The sequence below is a fragment of the Scardinius erythrophthalmus genome (assembly GCF_964197995.2).
Source record: "Scardinius erythrophthalmus genome assembly, chromosome: 8".
NCBI classification, from domain to species: domain Eukaryota; kingdom Metazoa; phylum Chordata; class Actinopteri; order Cypriniformes; family Leuciscidae; genus Scardinius; species Scardinius erythrophthalmus.
In genome coordinates, this window is record NC_138228.1 from 10,929,165 (window position 1) to 10,946,366 (window position 17,202).

Consider the following 17,202-nt stretch of genomic DNA (forward strand, 5'->3'; position numbering starts at 1 on the left):
AACAGTTGAGTCTTCCTGTTAGAACTTATGCTAGAGCTTTCATTTCTATCATGACAACTCTCGGAAGATTGGTATGGTAATAGAGATTGGCATGGTAATGGCAATGTTAATGTGTTTGGTCTAGGCAGAATAGATCTGCTACGCTGCTGCTGCTGCTGCAGAGCAAGTATGGGACTTACTACTACCAATACATTCATAGACATTGCTGTGAGCATGTAGCACAGCTAATTTGGTGTTGTTGGATCAGGGGCCAGTGAGCTGCGGCTCAACATTCAAACAAATACCGGTAGTGTTGCTGTTAGCAGTCTGCAGCAGCTTTCAGAAACCCTCCACCTTCCCCAGCTCCACCTGTATAGATCTGGTACAGGGGTTAATTCATGTATATTGCATGTGCAGCAGCAGCAGCATGTATGTAGATAATGACGTGATTGTAATCGCTACCAAATGAGTTAGATCTATCAGCCTGCGCCATCTAGAGTTTCATGACAGAACTATGTAATAATGTCAGTTTCGTTGGGACGCTGATAGCATCAAAGAGCTGCTATGTATACACTTTTTAAGGGAATCATACGTATTACTTATTTTGGTGTATTAATACAGGAGAGAACTTTTAAAAGGATTGTTTTCATTGTACTTTCCTTTCTTGCGTTGTCCTTTTTGTGAGGACAAACACTAGCTGCCAGGTTTTTCTAAAACTCTCTTGTCATGGGCAATCAATACACGGCCATGATTGTAGTGGTTAAGAGCTCCTCTGTTGACATGCTGAGACCTCTCCTATTCTTATTCTTGAGTGGTCACACCACAGTGTTCACTGTATTGGATGAATGGCCAAAGTTCATCCCAAAGTGGGTTGAAGACGGCATAGAGATGAATTATGGGAGCTTGATGTCTGTGTGGTTTTATCCTTTTCGTATTTCATTGATTTACAGCAGCGAGGCAGGCTCATTGTCCCAGCCACTAAAAATAACAGAGAAGGAAAACAACAACAGTGACACGGCAGCGGTATTGATTTTAATGGCTGGCCGCAGCCTTCCAGCCGCCCCAGGGTGCTTTTTATCGAGAGCAGTAAAATAACAAAGGAGATGGGCTGGAAGTTTTCCATGTATACCAATCAGAGTTTATAAATTGCTCCATTACCTTCATTTCCCTTGGTTACTCTGGGAACATTAGCAATTATTTTCTCGCGGGCTTCGCCCATGAAACTAATAATCTGGTGATTTAGTGCCTTGTGGCATAGTGCACCCTCTCCTGCCTGCCTTAATCCATTCATCTTGCCACCTATCAGTTTGACTTTTGCGGGGATAAATTGCTTTTCTGAGTACATCTGGGGAAGAAATGGGTCAATAGGTGTCTTCATGATCAGTCTAAAGGTAATTTCTCCTATAAAATAGGCTGGGACTGGACAGAGGGTGGAAATTGTTTCCTGTATACATCATGTCCAAGCAGAGAGGCTTATACATTGGCTGTTTGTCTGTGTGATTATCTGAGAGTATACTAGCGTGCAGGGCAGCAGCTTATTTTAGTTCTGTTAGTACAGTAGATGGATAGCAGGCTGTGGGAGCGGAGAGGGCAGCTGCGGTGTTGTGGCTTCAGCATGCTGTCCCATTAGCACACCCCTGGGGAGGGACAGACCTGGAGGACAAGGAGACAAGCCCGGATTAGCTCATAAATCACAGCCCGGGGGACCTACGAAAGGCTGTGACATCATCATTTAGAGACAGACGACTGCTCCACACAGCCCAGCTGACTGCACGCTCCTCCTGGTGTTTGATTTGGATGCAACGTAGGCTGTGCTCCAAAACCAGCGTTGTGCAAAATTCACAAACGGCTCACTTTCACTTTCGTTCGTCAGTTATTATCTTTCTATCCATCGTTCTGTAGTGTTCTATCTCTGTTCATAAGGCCTATAAACCTCAAAGTCACCACTTGTGTGCTTTTCTAGTTAACATTAAAGGTACATTAAGCAACTTTTCATGTTAAAAATACCCGTTTTTCTAACCCATACATGCTTAAACAATTGCCTGATGGGCTGAATGAGCCCTTCTATGATCTCTGCGATTGCCTCTATAATCCTGTACAGTAAAATAAATAAGAGGGATTCGGGACGGAATCGACTGGGCGTGACGTCATGCGCGTTCACGCTCACCTGGCTATGTCTGGCAGGTTTGTGTATTCGCCGCCATTATCCGCATCAGCGAAGACAACTCAAACGACTTTGGCAAAAGTAGAAGATGGATTCAAAGAGACCGGCTTCTAGTGCATCCCAAACCCCAACGCAAACTCCACGTAACCGCGTGCACAACTCTGGTTGCAGTTTCGCGTGTCGCCAGAAGGGGGCATAGTTCTGCAAAAACTCAAAGACTTGCGCAATGCACCTTTAATCATATGAATTTTGATTTCTACTTTAATTCATTTGAATTCCAATTTTGCGTCCTGCTCGCTACTTCAATTTACATACAAGAAATGAATTGGAATTTAATTCAGTTCTTAAACTCTAATGCTATACACTCTATGAAGATGTGTGTAGATGGTAGACTCTTTGTGTAGATGGTAAATATTCTTTTGGAAACTTTGAGGTGGACGTTTGTGTCCGACGTTTTGTGTTTTTCTTCGACTAGGGGAGTTCGCTTTTAAAGTTGGTGTGTGGGATGTGTTTGTTTTTATGGAGGCCTCAAATTTGTCCAGTTCTCAGTCTGTAATAAGGCTTGTGGGTCTCCCTCCTTCACACAAACTCACACACATGGATCTGTGGTAAAAGAGTGATCCAGCGTTGGCTGACGGCCCTGACCTCAGCTCTTCCCAGGCTGGGTGGGATGGCAAGCGCTGCCAGGCCACAGTTTTACCAAAATGGGCTGAGAGCTCAGACACCACAATGTGGGTATGTGTGTGTGTTCATAGCGCAAGGGGATGTGGCTGTTTCACCAGTGACCCTGTTATACCAATGCCACATACCAGCGTGGCCCACCCAGGAGCTCCTGAACACCAGTAACCTAATTACCCAGCCAGCACCTGGCTTCACCATTGCAGCAGCTTGGTACGTGGCTGTGCATCAAAGGTAGAGGGCTTGAGCAAATGTGGTGCTTTCTGTCCACAGTAATTCATGTCACCTCCGAGGCCTCTGTGCTTACCGTAACAGCAGTGCAGTGCTGTGGGATGAAGGCTCTGTGTATAATAGGAGTCGACACCCCGCTCTTACACCCATTGGCTGGGGGGTGATGGAGTGGAAGAGTGCTTCTCTCCTAGGTACCGCAGACCTAGATCTCTCATCGAGCCGTCTCAAGGCGCTGGGGGCAGAAACTGTGTGTCACCCAGGCGCGAGTCACCACTCTCTCTCTCCTTCCTCTCCCCACGGGGTGCTGCCCTTTGTCCCTGTCATATTCTGTTGTTAGAATCTCTCAGACTAAACTGTACATTTGCACAGGATACAAGGCTGAGATAAGATTCCTTGAGGGTCTGACTTATCTGGAGGTATCAAAGGGGAAAAAGCAGGAGTCAAGCCAACTTATCTTCCCCCTCTGTCCCACCAGTGTCCACAAGCCTGCTGTTTTGTCTGACTGTAAATGTTAGTCAACTCATAAACAGTTTTTAAATGGAACTGTAACATTGTTATATGTTTATGATGTGTACACTGCTGTTTTATAGTTTGTAGTCAGTAAGATGTTTTTAAACGTTTTAGTAAGAAGTCTCTTATGCTTACCAAGCCTGTTTTTATTTGATCAAAAATACATAAAACTGTAATATTATTACAATTTAAACAAACTGTTTTCTTTTTAATACATTTAAAAAATGTATTTATTATTTATAACAGCTGCATTTGATTGATGTTGATAACATTTGTGCTGCTTAATATTTTTGTGGAAACTGTGAATACAATTTTTTTCAGGATTCTTTGATGGATAGTAAGCATAGCATTTGTATAGCATACATTTAATGTATCCTTGCTAAATAAAAGTATTAATTTTTTTCTTTTTTTTAAACAAAATCTTACTTACCCCAAAAATTACAATTTTCATGTATACGGTATATCAGCCTGATCTCACGGCAATTCGTACGAATTCTACGAGGTGGCTAATTCGTACGAATTCATACGACCTCACTAGTACGAATTCGTACGATTTTTGCTAAATCGTAAATATTTTACGAATTGCCCAATTCGTATGAATTCATACAAATGACCTACCCCTGACCCCGCCCCTAAACCTACCCATCACGTGGGTTTAGACAAATCGTACGATTTTAGAGGTCGTACGAATTCGTACGAATTAGCCACTTTTTTATCACTCGTACGAATTCGTACGAATTGGTTGTGAAATAGCGTTGGGCATATACATGTAAAAAAGTGGAAAAAAGAAAGGAAGGAGGAAAAAAGAGCTTGATATTAATATTAACAGCTGTCACAAGTTTACTGCACTGCACATTCCCACATGTAGGATTGTCTGCGCAGTGTTTTCTGCATGTTTGCAATGAGTGCAGACGAGGGACATGAACGTCTGTCTGCCTCTGGGTTTTAGAGGAAATGCTTCAATACTTTTTACAGCTTGCTACCATATGAAATATCAAAACAGAGTCTGAGCAGGAAGGAAAATAAGACATCACAGAGTAAGTAGCAACTGCGCTCATCTGAATACGTCCAGTGATCTGGGTACCCATGGAACCGTTATAATAGTCTATGTGTTATGGTGCGTTCAAGTCCTCCTGGGAAGTTCGTACGTACGAGGTGGGAAGTCGTGCTTATAACGGCATGTGCGTTCAAGTCACTTTCGTCGGAGCAAGATGGCGGAGTACTTTCTCTTAATTAATTACACAAAAATACAGTAAGATTCTTAAACTCTTGTTCTAGAAAATGAAGAACAAAGAAATGTGCATCAGGTGTACTTTGTATTCTTATGTTTTTAATTAATTTATGAGGCCACTGCCAGCTCATCGTTATATGTTGCATTGTTATATTATAATACTATCATATTCTGTGTTGGCGATTAGCTAACTGCTCTGTAAATAGAAAAGCCTGACAATATCACAGCTAAATACCTTTACGTATTGTGTATTCCGCCATGTTAATCAGTGACACGCCCCCAACTCGTACAGATCGGGGCTTAAAGAAAATCCCGAGCTCCCCACTGGTATTTACGACATTGTGGTGGCGTTCATGTGCGTTCAACTCGTAAATACGATCTATACGAGATGACTTAGCCATAGAGCTGGTAAGTCCCGCCCATCCGTAAAACCCCAAGTGGACCTCTAGGTTGAAAAATCGTCAATGCAAGTGAATGTGCCACGAATGTGAACATATGTTTTTATATAATTTTTCATGTTACGAGTTTGACAGTATATGGTCTGATTCTTCGGCTAGCAGTTGTGGAAAAGACATAACGAGAAAGACTACATGTCGCCTATGTGACGTCACCCCATAAAGTTGACTTACCCGTGGTTTTCACCAACCTCAACGATTTTGTCCTCTCCCTGAAAGAAGGAGGTGAAGTGCACCAAAGACACAGCCATGTTTAGCGGGATCCGTGAGCTAAGTGTCCGTGTGCGAGTGGTGGTGACGTTTCAAACGCGTCGAAAGCAGCGAAGAGTTGTAGTCCACAAAGTGCTCTCACACAAAGTCTAACCGTATCAAACTTCTACCCGCTAAATTGTAGCATTCTTTACACGAAAAATTATATTAAACATTCACAGACAACATATGTTCACGTTTATGGCACAATTCAAACGGGACCAGAAAATAATAATTTTCTCCCATTCACTTGCATTGACGATTTTTCAACCGAGAGGTCCAGTGGGGTTAGTGGAAGGGGCGGGACTTACCAGCTCTATAGACATTGCATACAACTGCAGGGGCCCAGGCACCACTCAGCACTACCGCAGTCCCAAATACAGGGTAGTCTGCTCCACGCTAAACCCCATGTTAAGCGGCTTCCCGACCTCAGCGCTAGGGGTCAGAAGCGGGAAAAAAACATCACACAAGAGCCACAATTACAGGCCTCAGACATGAAAAGTGTCTCTTTTTATTCCCTGACAGGGCTCCCGTTGTTAATGGCTGGGTCTGCATGCTGTGTAAACAAACTGGCAAGCCGAGGCCAGGCCGCGTCTGTGTTGGCTGCCAGCAGCAGCGGCAGTGGTTTCAGTGGCGGGGGCCGATTACAGGATCCAGCATGGGCTGTGGCTGAGATGGCACACAGTTCAGTCCACTTTGGGCTTCCGTCACATTGTAAAGTGCTCTCTATCTCTCTCCGTTTCCTCCTGACCCTCAGTCTCTCACTTTTCTCCCTTCCGATTTCTTTCTGTCTGTGTTTATCAGTTGATGTTGCTAAGGGAAGCATCATTAGCTTCGTTTACATGCACCCAAATAATCTGTTTATGATCAGACCGATGATGGCCCAATCCGCTCATCACGTAAACACCACAAACGATCCAGTTGAAAGGGGTGTAGACCTTAAATAATCTGATCAACAAGAAAAAAAAAAAGCATGTAAACACAAATAATTCAAAAATACCTTCCACACATGCAGTGCTGTGATGCGTATGTTTACTTACATTTTACATCATACGAACATTCGTGTTTATTTACTTAACATGTCTTATGAACTCGTCAGTGAATTAAATATTACAAATATTTTATGTCTACTAATATTTGCTAAAAAAAACATAATGTCAGTTTTCTTTTTAGATATGTCATCAAGGCATCTTTGATGACATATAAGTAATCACATATGTAATCACACACCTAAATACTGTAACATCATGGAGGCAACTTTTGGCAAGGCAAGCACCACTCAGATTTTCTTAAGAAAAATTGTTTTGCTTGATGTCTCCTTTTCTTCTGCTCTCACTGCTGCCATCGACCGCTATATAGTATTTTGGAGGAGCCTTTGGGCTTTACACAGATTCAAATCAACTATCTTCTGGTTTAGGAACTGTGTGTGTGTTGTACATCTGTTATGCACTCCCTAAAGGAATGACTGTCGTTATGCTGATAAAGTCCATGGAGGAATTACTGTTACCCATCATCATCTTTTAAAAAATGATACTAATGTACAATATTTTCTGTGCTGAGAATATCACACCCCAGAATTGAATTTATCCTGCTTATCTTTAAAGAGCATAAATAGGTGGAATTTGAGTTCTATATCCATAATTCCTTTATATGTATGAAGATCCTTTTCATCTTTTTGCAAAATTGAGAATGGAAATATATATATAAGCGCAAGTCAAATTCCATTTTACATTTAAGCCATCATTAAGCCTAGATTCATTGAATTTAATAAAAAATGTATCGTAAGTGGTTGCACACAATTGATTTTAGCTACATTTAAACAAATGCATTAAGCTGAACTAAAATTGATTAAGTGCAACTTGTAGCTAAAATCAATTGTGTGCAACCACTTACGAAAAAAAAAGTCATTTTTTTCAGTGTAAAAAAGGAAGTAAAAACAAAAGTTGGGGGCCTTAAAGTACATATAGATAAGATTACAAGTGTCCAAAATCCAAGATGTCTTTTGGTGCTCCTTGTAAAGTTAGCCAAAAGTTAGCTATTTACCAAGGCTGTATTCAAAAATACATTGGAACAGTAATATTTTAGAAATTTGAAATAAGTCGTCGTCAATTATTCCTTAATGAGTGTTTATATTTGCTGATGTTCTATCAGATCTTAATAACAGCATGCAAGCGAACCATTTATGGCTATACCTCCTTTTTGTAATCTATCTTACATGTAAAGAATATGTGCTTTTAAGGCCCCTCATCTTTTTGTTTAATTTTTTTTTTTTGTTTGAGCGGCTTAAAGATAACACCTTTGGAAAAGGTTTGATAGTTTAGAGTAGACAAAAATGAAAATGAAAACACGGGACATATTGAAAGGAGAAGATTACAGCAAATACAGCCCTTCCATTAGACATGCACACACAAACATCCGTAGGCTTACACACACCATTCCCCCAGCGGCCTCTGAAATAGAGAGAGAAGTGCAGCTGGTGCACCTGCCTGTGTTTGTCTCCTCTCCCCTCCTAAGCTCTGCTAATGAGGGGGATTTTAATTACTGATAGCGTGTCCCAATCCCTCCGCTAACTGTACTCGGCTTCATTAACCGCCATCAACAGGAGAGTGCTGAACATAAACACAGCTCATTAATGCTGCCTATCCTCCCGCTCAACTCGCCTCATTTTTCTCTTTCTCTCTCTCACACACATTCTCCCTCCCTCTCTTTCCTCTCGTTCTCCTTAGTGGCATTCCTGTGGGATGGGAGGAGGTCACAGTCCAGGTCAGCCCTCTCTTAGATTAAGATGCAGAGTGCTGAGAAAGTGATGTTTTTTGTTTGTGCAAGGACTATTTCAGAGAGTTCTCGGGGCAGGTCAATATCCCAGAGGTCACATGACTGCACAATCTCCACAGGAGAGATTCACCTTGATATAGAAACACTGGATGTTGTTGTTGCTGAATTATCTTATGAAATGTCACAGAGCAGTTTGAGGAGCAAGTGAGCAGAGAGCACCCAGCGAGTCCCCGTGGCACGTCAGATAATATGGATTAATCTGCCTTTCACACTCCAGATACAGCAACAGCATGAGCAGACCCGGTCCCACTCCCTCTCTCTCCTCGCTCTGGACTGTTCATTGGACCTGAAAATGTATTTTCGCATCTCGGCCATAGAGAGAGTGATGGAAAGAGGGAGGGAGAGTGCTTGGGCAGACCTCTCGGATTCAAGAAGCACACAAGAACTGTGTTTTACTTTCTCCATCTTCCTCTTTATCTGTGTACACACTCACACACAATGCCTTTACACTTTATCAGTCTGACAGACACCCCACACTGAGTGGGAAGCTGCTAAGCAGCACATTGTCTTTTTGTATTCTCACCCAATAATGCAGTTTTACAACTGTGTGACAATGACAATAACAACAACATACTAATGACTTGTTCATGACATACATATAAAAAATGACACACACAGTGGCCCGGTTTCACAGACAGGGCGTGGATCATGCAAGGAGTAAGCCTTAGTTCAATTAGGACATATTTTAAGATATGTCAGTGCAAGTTGCTTTCAGTTAACAGAGCAAACATACATTTTAGTCAGGGACTAGCTTAAGTCTTGTCTGTGAAACTGGGGAAGTGTGTCAATCAAAACATGTTTTGCCCCATTCAAGTGTTGGTTACTGTTTTTACATTTACTGTATGGAGCATAATCATTCATAAGATTGGAATAAAGTAAAAACATTTGACTCGCACAAAATTAGGATACTCGTAACAGTGGAATAATGCTCGGAAACCCTTGTATTGATTATCTCGACATCTTTCATGGTCCATTTTAAGGCAAACTGGTTTGAGATCAGCAAAGAAATCTCAGCAATAAGCCTTATGGGAAATGACGCCTTGCGTGATATCAGTGCTCCAGTAAAACCAGTCTTGGCTCTGGGATGAATGATTAATGTGGCTACAAAGACGGAACGTTTATGACATCATTTTACCCTCTGGAACATGAAATGTGTCAGATGTAAATGCAATCATTTGCCGTTCTAATTACTCTCTAACCAATCTCTTTCTCCATCTCACTTGCAGAGTGATACATTGCACCAGCATTCACACGGCGACACATTCATTAGGCAAAAGTGGCGGCAATATCACAGGCCTGGGATGTCGGCCCACGTATTTGGATCTGCATGAAAATATTTTGGACCATGCTTCGATTCCTGCCCGCCACACGTCATCAAAGCCTTTAATGTTGGCTGGCTTAGGAGTGCACAATGTAGCAGGTACACTGTGCTCTTTGTTTACCATCTTCTCTTACCAATCTGGTGCACAGATGGCTAACAATTACTTCTCTGTGTGCTCATTGCTGCTGGGAAACTACCAGCATGCTCTGAGATTGGTGTAATCTTTTATTATTTATGATTGTCTTAGATTTCTGGATCAGTATTTGAGCACAATCTGTTGAATAGCTGAGAGGCGCGACTGAACGGGGGAGGCGGAGGAGTAAAATTGAGTGTAAACAGAGCCGAGAGAAGTGGAGGAGCTACCGTAATGAAGCTGTGATATTGGGGCCGTTTAAACGCGAGACACACTCCTGAATTCAGCTGGATTTAATCCCATTACCACACGCTAAATATACAATTTGTTTTAAGCTTGCCGTTGGTTGTGTGTATGTTAATAAGCGGCATGCTGGAGGCGCTTTCAGGGAGACTTTTGGAGGGCACAGGCTAATAATTAGATTTCAAAAAGGAAGTCAATTTAAATCCTCATTTGAAGGAAAAATAAGAGGCTTAGTTTCACACTGTAGAACCACATTAATTTGCATGGCTTCTGTTCGCTCTTATTAAGCTCCTCGTGCCATATGATATCAGAAATCTTAAATTAGCAAACGTAATGACCTCATTCCAGCGATATCAGCGCTGTGAGGATTCTGTCGTTATCACATGGCTGTTTTTGTTTGTTAAATGGCCGAATGTCAAGGGGAGCTATTGCGTCAACGTATAGGTCTCAGACCAGTGATCAATGTCATTTCCAGCTGATTGTTTTGCAGACCCACTGGTGAGATCAGAAGTGCGGATCTTCACGGATCTTCTCGTCCCAGTGAGCGATCTCTTGCAGAAAGGCCATGGTTCCAGCTAGACGCTCACTCTTAACACCAGGCCTCATCTCCTGTCAGAAATCCCACTCTATCCATCGATCTGTTGTTCCACGTAAAAGACATCTCTCTCTCCCCCTGCCTCTTTTCTCGCTCTCTGGCTTCTCTATTATTCTTTGACTCTAGTCGTCCTTCTCATTTTTCTCCTCCTCTCTCACCGTATCACTCTATTACATTCCCTCTCTATCTTTCTCTCTCGTTTTCAACTTAATAATGGAATGGAGTCCCCCTCTGAGGCGGCACAGCACCGTAGATGGAGGAGTAATTTTTTTAGGGAGCATGTGTCAGTCAGCAGCTATAGGAGTGCTTGTGCACAGGCAATTTTGCCTGGAGGAGCAGGGCTTTATTGCTTTTGTGGCAGGAAATAAGAAAAGAGACTCTCCATGGTGTGGAAGTCATGAAATTACAGTATCTTGGAAGAAAATGAATAGGGGCCGTGTGAAGTATAAGCCCCAGCCTTTGTTCTGTGAAAGCAGCACTGGCTGCCCGAGCCTGTCCGAACGTTACCGTCAAACTGAGTACATGGTCACCCTGATGGAGCTCAGGTGTGGGACAGGAACAAAAGCCAAATGTAGTTTTTTCACCAAAAAAAAAATCTTTATAAAAAGATTTGCAATGCCCTTTAGCTTCAACAATACAGTGACAGTATAGCACAGCCTCTTGTATATTATTGCTTAATTTGAAGATATGTGAAATCTAGGGTTGGGAAATGTGATGGAGACTAGACCTTGAAGTCGTCTTCCATCACTGTTTTTATTGTATTCTTACTGTTCATTTTATAACATTTACTTGATGGTTTATATTTCTGTTTTTAGCTGAGTGGGCATGGCCTTAAATAAGGCGTGAACCTGTAAGGAACGCTCATGTTAGCTAATGTATAATGTTTGTACAAATGTTTGTTTTGGTTTTATCCATCCTTTTAATTGTATTTACTGATGTTGTTTTTAACTCTTGTACTTAATAATCTTATGTATTTATGTATTAATCATATGGTGAGGCAAGAGATAACTTGGTAATGGTATGTTGCAATTAGTAAGTGCGGGAAAGATGTGTATATAAGATGGCAGACCAAAGCAAGAGACTAGCAGATGGATTGTGGTTTTAGAGTAAATTTAGACAAGGTTATTGTAGCACTGCTTGACCACAGTAAAACTCTGGCCTCAATTGCTGAAGAGGGCAGTTGGTACTTTTTTTAGTACCAGTTCTAGTTTTTAGACTGTTTTTATTAATAACTTTTGTACTATTTAAACTCTTAACCATATTTATTTGCATTTTTCACATCTGCTTTTAATAAACATCTTTTTGGATGCCAACATCGCAACATCGTTTACATCTCAGTGTGATTCATCTTGTGACCGCTTGGGTCCCTATCACAGGAACTGAGAACTGGTTCTGAATATAATTTTTAAAAAGAATACCAGAACCAAATGATTTTGGGTGTTCGGTCTAGTTCACAGTTTTTGCATGTGTCGTCGGATCGCTGTGCTAAAATACTCTGAAAGTGTTCCCTGCATTGCTATTCAGTGAGAAAAATACAGTTAGACCTGTGAAGTCTAGTCCTCAAGTGAACAGACAGTGCGACCAGTAAAGTCTGATTATTCAGTGTATCCAAAGGGATAGTTCACTGAAAAAAATAAAATTCTGTCAACTTTACTCACCCTCAAGTTGTTCCAAACATGTGTGAATTTCTTTCTACTGTTGAACACAATTTTTTTTTTTAAGAAGAAGAATGTCAGTAACCAAACAGTTGATGGACCCCATTGACTTCCATAGTATGGAAAAAAAAATACTATGAAAACCAATGGGGTCCATTAACTGTTTGGTTACTGACATTCTTCTAAATATCTTCTTTTGTGTTCAACAGAAGAAAGGAAGTTATACAGGTTCGGAACAACTTAATGGATGAGGGTGAGTATAAAGGATGACAGAAATGTAATTTTTTGGTGAATTATCCCCCTTTAAGTCCGACTCCTCATTGTAATCGTTTTACAAGTGAAAGACTCTTATGACCTGTTTGGAGAGTTTATTAAATAATCTGATTCATTCTTCTCTTGAGACCCCTAAATCAGAAGAGTTACTGACTGGCTGTTGACAATGTGTAGTTGAAGAGACAAATAAAGAGTTTTGTCGGTATTTTATACCAAAAAAACATTATTGAAATATTTTACCATAAGTTTTCATTGTTATTTTATATTTACTATTGAAGTGATCATTTCACAGCAAACTTGCATTTTTGTTTTCTAATCATTTCTTCCTCAGATTTGAAAGAACTGTTGATGGAATCGTTAAGAAACCAGAATCATTAAATTCCTTAGAGTTCCCATCTCAAGAACTGTCAAAGAGTTCTTCTGTTCCTCCCACGAGTGTGGTTTGGCAGATTCTCTAAACAGAGGTCCTCTGGCCTCTCGGGCACGGGGTACAATTTTTATTATTGTCATATCTGCGTTCGGTGCTTGCAATACATCTCTATAATCACACAACACCACTGTTGGCCAGACAACTGATAACTTAATCTGCCTCCTAATCCTTCTCAAAGCATTCACTTGCGCTGAAAGCCTTTTTTTTTTTTTTTTTTTTTTAAATATTACTTTAATGCATTACTTTGCATAATCGGTTTTGATGCGTGGTTATTTGCCTGCATTTGTTAACTTGTTGAGTCCAGGGTCAGGTTGACTGGACAACCATCCTTTCATTCCATTATAAGTCAATTAGAAGAATGAACTGCCAGACTGCTTATCTAGAAAAAGCAAATGTATTTAGTGAAATATGAGTCATGGTTTATCATACGAACGTATACGTTGTTGTGTTTCTTTGGATTGCACTTTTCATACTTGTTTCCATGGCAACTATGTGCTGCACCTTTACAAAGAGATTATGTTTTGGCTAAAGCATTCTTAATTCCAGCTTTGAAAATGAATATAATTTGTTTTTTATTAAGCCTTTCTGAACAGAATTTGATTGAACAGTTGCATGCCAGTTTGTGTGCGTGGCGGAAAGCAAGCATAGCGGCGTTCATTGCATATGACATTCTGGAAGTGAGTAACAAGCACGTAGGAGATAACAACTTGGCATGTAGACAGCCCTCGAAACCTGCGGTGAGTCTCCTGGCATGGAAAAGCATCGAGCGACAGAGCAGTTATGAGAGCCGACAGCACGCTAAAGCTGTTTGTTGCAAGGGGGAGGAAGCAAGCATCTTCTTGCAGCATTAGAGAGAATTTCTGGAGCCCCCTAAAGTCTAGAGTCCAGGCTGGCATGCACGTGAAAATAACAGCCCTACTGTTTCATGCTTACATATTGAGGGTCCCTGCTACGCTTTCTGACACATTGATGGCATGATGACCCAGGCCACCACCTGCAGCGCTCCCCGAGGGTGGCGTTCTCAGCTGCAGACAGACGACTCCCCCTTCTATCTGCTCAGACAAGTCTCCCTGTGATTGACCCACAATCCACTGGGCTTTCAGTTCCCATGGCAACAGATCTCCATGCAGTCTTGAAGTGATCTACAAAATAATGCACAACAACGTTCCTGTAATATGCTTCGCCGTCTCTCTCCCCAGCAGCTCTGCGCTCGCAGATGAGCGCGCACACGCTGGAAATCTGTCAGACAATTAGTTTTGCTTAGATTCATCACAGAACTGTCAGGCACAAAGCTTACATCAATCACACTCCATTGATTTTATCTAACTGCTGCCGCAAGAAACGAGACCTTCGCAGATGTACAACAGATAGTGTTGATTTGTGTGAAAATACAAGAGAGGCAGAATCTAATTAGAATCGGATTAATCTTTTAGGGGGGTGGGCATAAACTGACAATGATGTTGTGAACAGAGAGGGGGAGGCATGTGAAAAACAGAACAGATTCTCCTATTTTCAAGATGCTAATGGCATCGTCTTGCAAGGTGTGGTGGGTTTACACCTTGATTATGGCCCATTGTGTTCTTTATCCTTTGGGGACAATTTGCGCTAGACCCAAGAATCTGCGGTAGGGGTTGTTTGGGGGAACAGTGGCGAGTGAGAGGACCTTGTTGATCAGTGTGGAATAATAATGACACAATACTCCATTAAAATCTCCCTCCCAGTGACTAATCCCTCTCCACTTTAATGAGAGCGACCGAATCCAACAGAGACACGGAGCGGTTTGTGCTCTGGGAGTTCAAAGGAAAGGCTCTGGGAACTTTAGCGGTTCATTGTGAAATTGATGTAAATGCCGAAGTGAGTGTCGCTAGCAATTATCTAACGGCTCTGCTCTGGCCTAGTCTGAGTGAGATGTGACTCGAAGAGAAAAGACGAGAGCGCGGATAACAGAGGGCCCTTTTGCCGCTGCAGCCACGGGTTTGACGCTAACAAGAGAGCGGAGGGGGTCGCGCCATGTTTACAACAACACTGAAATCCCTTCGTAGGAGAGAAAAAAAATGTATTCTCGAGTGTCATCGTCTCGCTGGTTTGCGGTTAACCTGAAGCTACGTGATGCTCTATATTAATGGATTGCTAATCAACAATGGCACAAGAGAGGCTTTCAGTAGCTTTTTGTAGCTAAGAATGCCTGACAGGAGGTCAGACTTCAAGGGTTTGATATCACACAGTCTGCCAGCCTGAGCGGAATAAATGATGGCCGTTACCATTATGGAGGAGGAGAGGCTTTGTAAATGGGAGCATACAAGCCTCTTGACAGATGAGTCAGTCGCTGCGCACAATAGTCATTAATGCGGCTGTGTTCTCAAAACGGGACTCATTGTAGCATTTTATTGTCAGAGGCTGAATAGCATTAACCCTTGCTCTGAGGATATGAATATACTCTCAACAGATCCTCCAAATGAGGAAAAAATGACCATCTGACTGGTAGTGAAATATTAACAGGCCGGAGGGAGTGTGTGCGAGAGGCGTTTCTTTGGCCGTTAGGCCCCTTCTAAAGCAGTGTAGACAGGGCTATTGATTTTTACGACAACACAGTGAGAAGGTCATTGTGGTTGAGAGGTTTTGGGGGATCTTTACTGTTCATTCTGCCAGCGTTTTACCCTTGGCGGTTCCAGCAAATTGCTCAGGCAGCTGTACCTTTCAGACACTCTCATGTAATGAGATCTTCGCTTGAAGTGATGTCAAAATGAGTAGGATTGCGTTTATTAGCGACAGCCAGAGAAAACGATACAAAAAATAAACGACTAACAGGTGTAACTATATACTCATCACATGACTTGGTTCGATACGCAATACTAATCTCATGGTATACGCTACTCTCACGATGCTTTGAACAAAGCCAAATCAGAGTTAAAATTGTATGTTTTTTTATTTTATTTAAATGATTAATTCTAACACATATTGTAAACAAAAGAACAGGTCAATAAAAATGCTAAATTTAATGAACTTGAATAGGCTTGGAATTTGTCATTCTTTGTCAATGGTGACACCAGAAGAGACTATTCATGATTCTGCTTAGCCAAAAATACAAAATTACAATATATTGTTACACCCCTAATGACTAATCATCATAAAGTCACATTCAGCCAAAGTATAAAATAATTTGACTATCAGACGATCTAATTTGTGTATAGTGCAGTGCAGAGACAATGCATTTCCGTTAGCTTGCAGCACGTAGTGCTAATGCCTGTACTTGAGGCTTTAAGATATCAATGAGTGGCTGTTGATGTCAGAGAATTAGAATTTCAGAGTAGTAATTGGCTCTGTTTCCCCGCTGCTGGCTGCATTCAGCCTGGACCGGAGCCTCTGCCAACGGCTCCATCCCTTTTTGTTTGGCGACACTGTTCACGTCTGCATTTGTCCCTTTTGATAAGGCCTTTCATCCTGTTTGCATTGATTACAGCCTGACGAGTCACCCTGATACACTGTGGGCCATTCAATTCCCTTCACCACACACTGGGCCCATTGTGGGCTTGGAATGCGTGTGTGTGTGATTGCACTCTCTGTTCTCCTGGCTTTTAGGTACCAAAGCGCAAGCATGTCAGTGCCCTGGAGACAGCGCTGCGGCACAATACTCACTCATCACGGAAATAAGCCCCCCATTTTATGCTCCATGAGCGGGAACCTTCCAATTGAATATGGTGGAGAGTGTGGCGCATTACTCATTTATGGGCTGAGAGTTTACATTTCACCCTGGCTTCTTATGTGCGTCACATTAATGACCACATACTGAGCAAATCTGCATAAGGCACCAATCGGATGGTGATGAATGCTGGTGCTGATTCAACTATTTATCTGTGCCTCGTTTTCAGCGTGCATGAAACCATTAAGGGCTCACAAGATGTATAGCCTTCTTATGAACTGGCATTATACTGAATGTTTAACAACAGCTGAGCCAGAACAGGAAAGAGCCATCTACAATGGCGAGAGGGAGAAACACAAGACGAGCTGAAAAACTGGAATATGTGCACATAGTTACTCAAATGTCTGAGAGTGGCTGGATTGTTTTCGGTCATGTGTTTAGGTTGTGTATATGTGTGTGTGTACGTGTGGGAACTGGGCAGCGGCTCAGGTTGAGAGCGGGGCAGGCGATCCTTGTTCTGCAAAGAATTAAAAGCACCTCTGCAAATAGTGGCATGTGTAAATCCTGGGGGTGGGAGTTT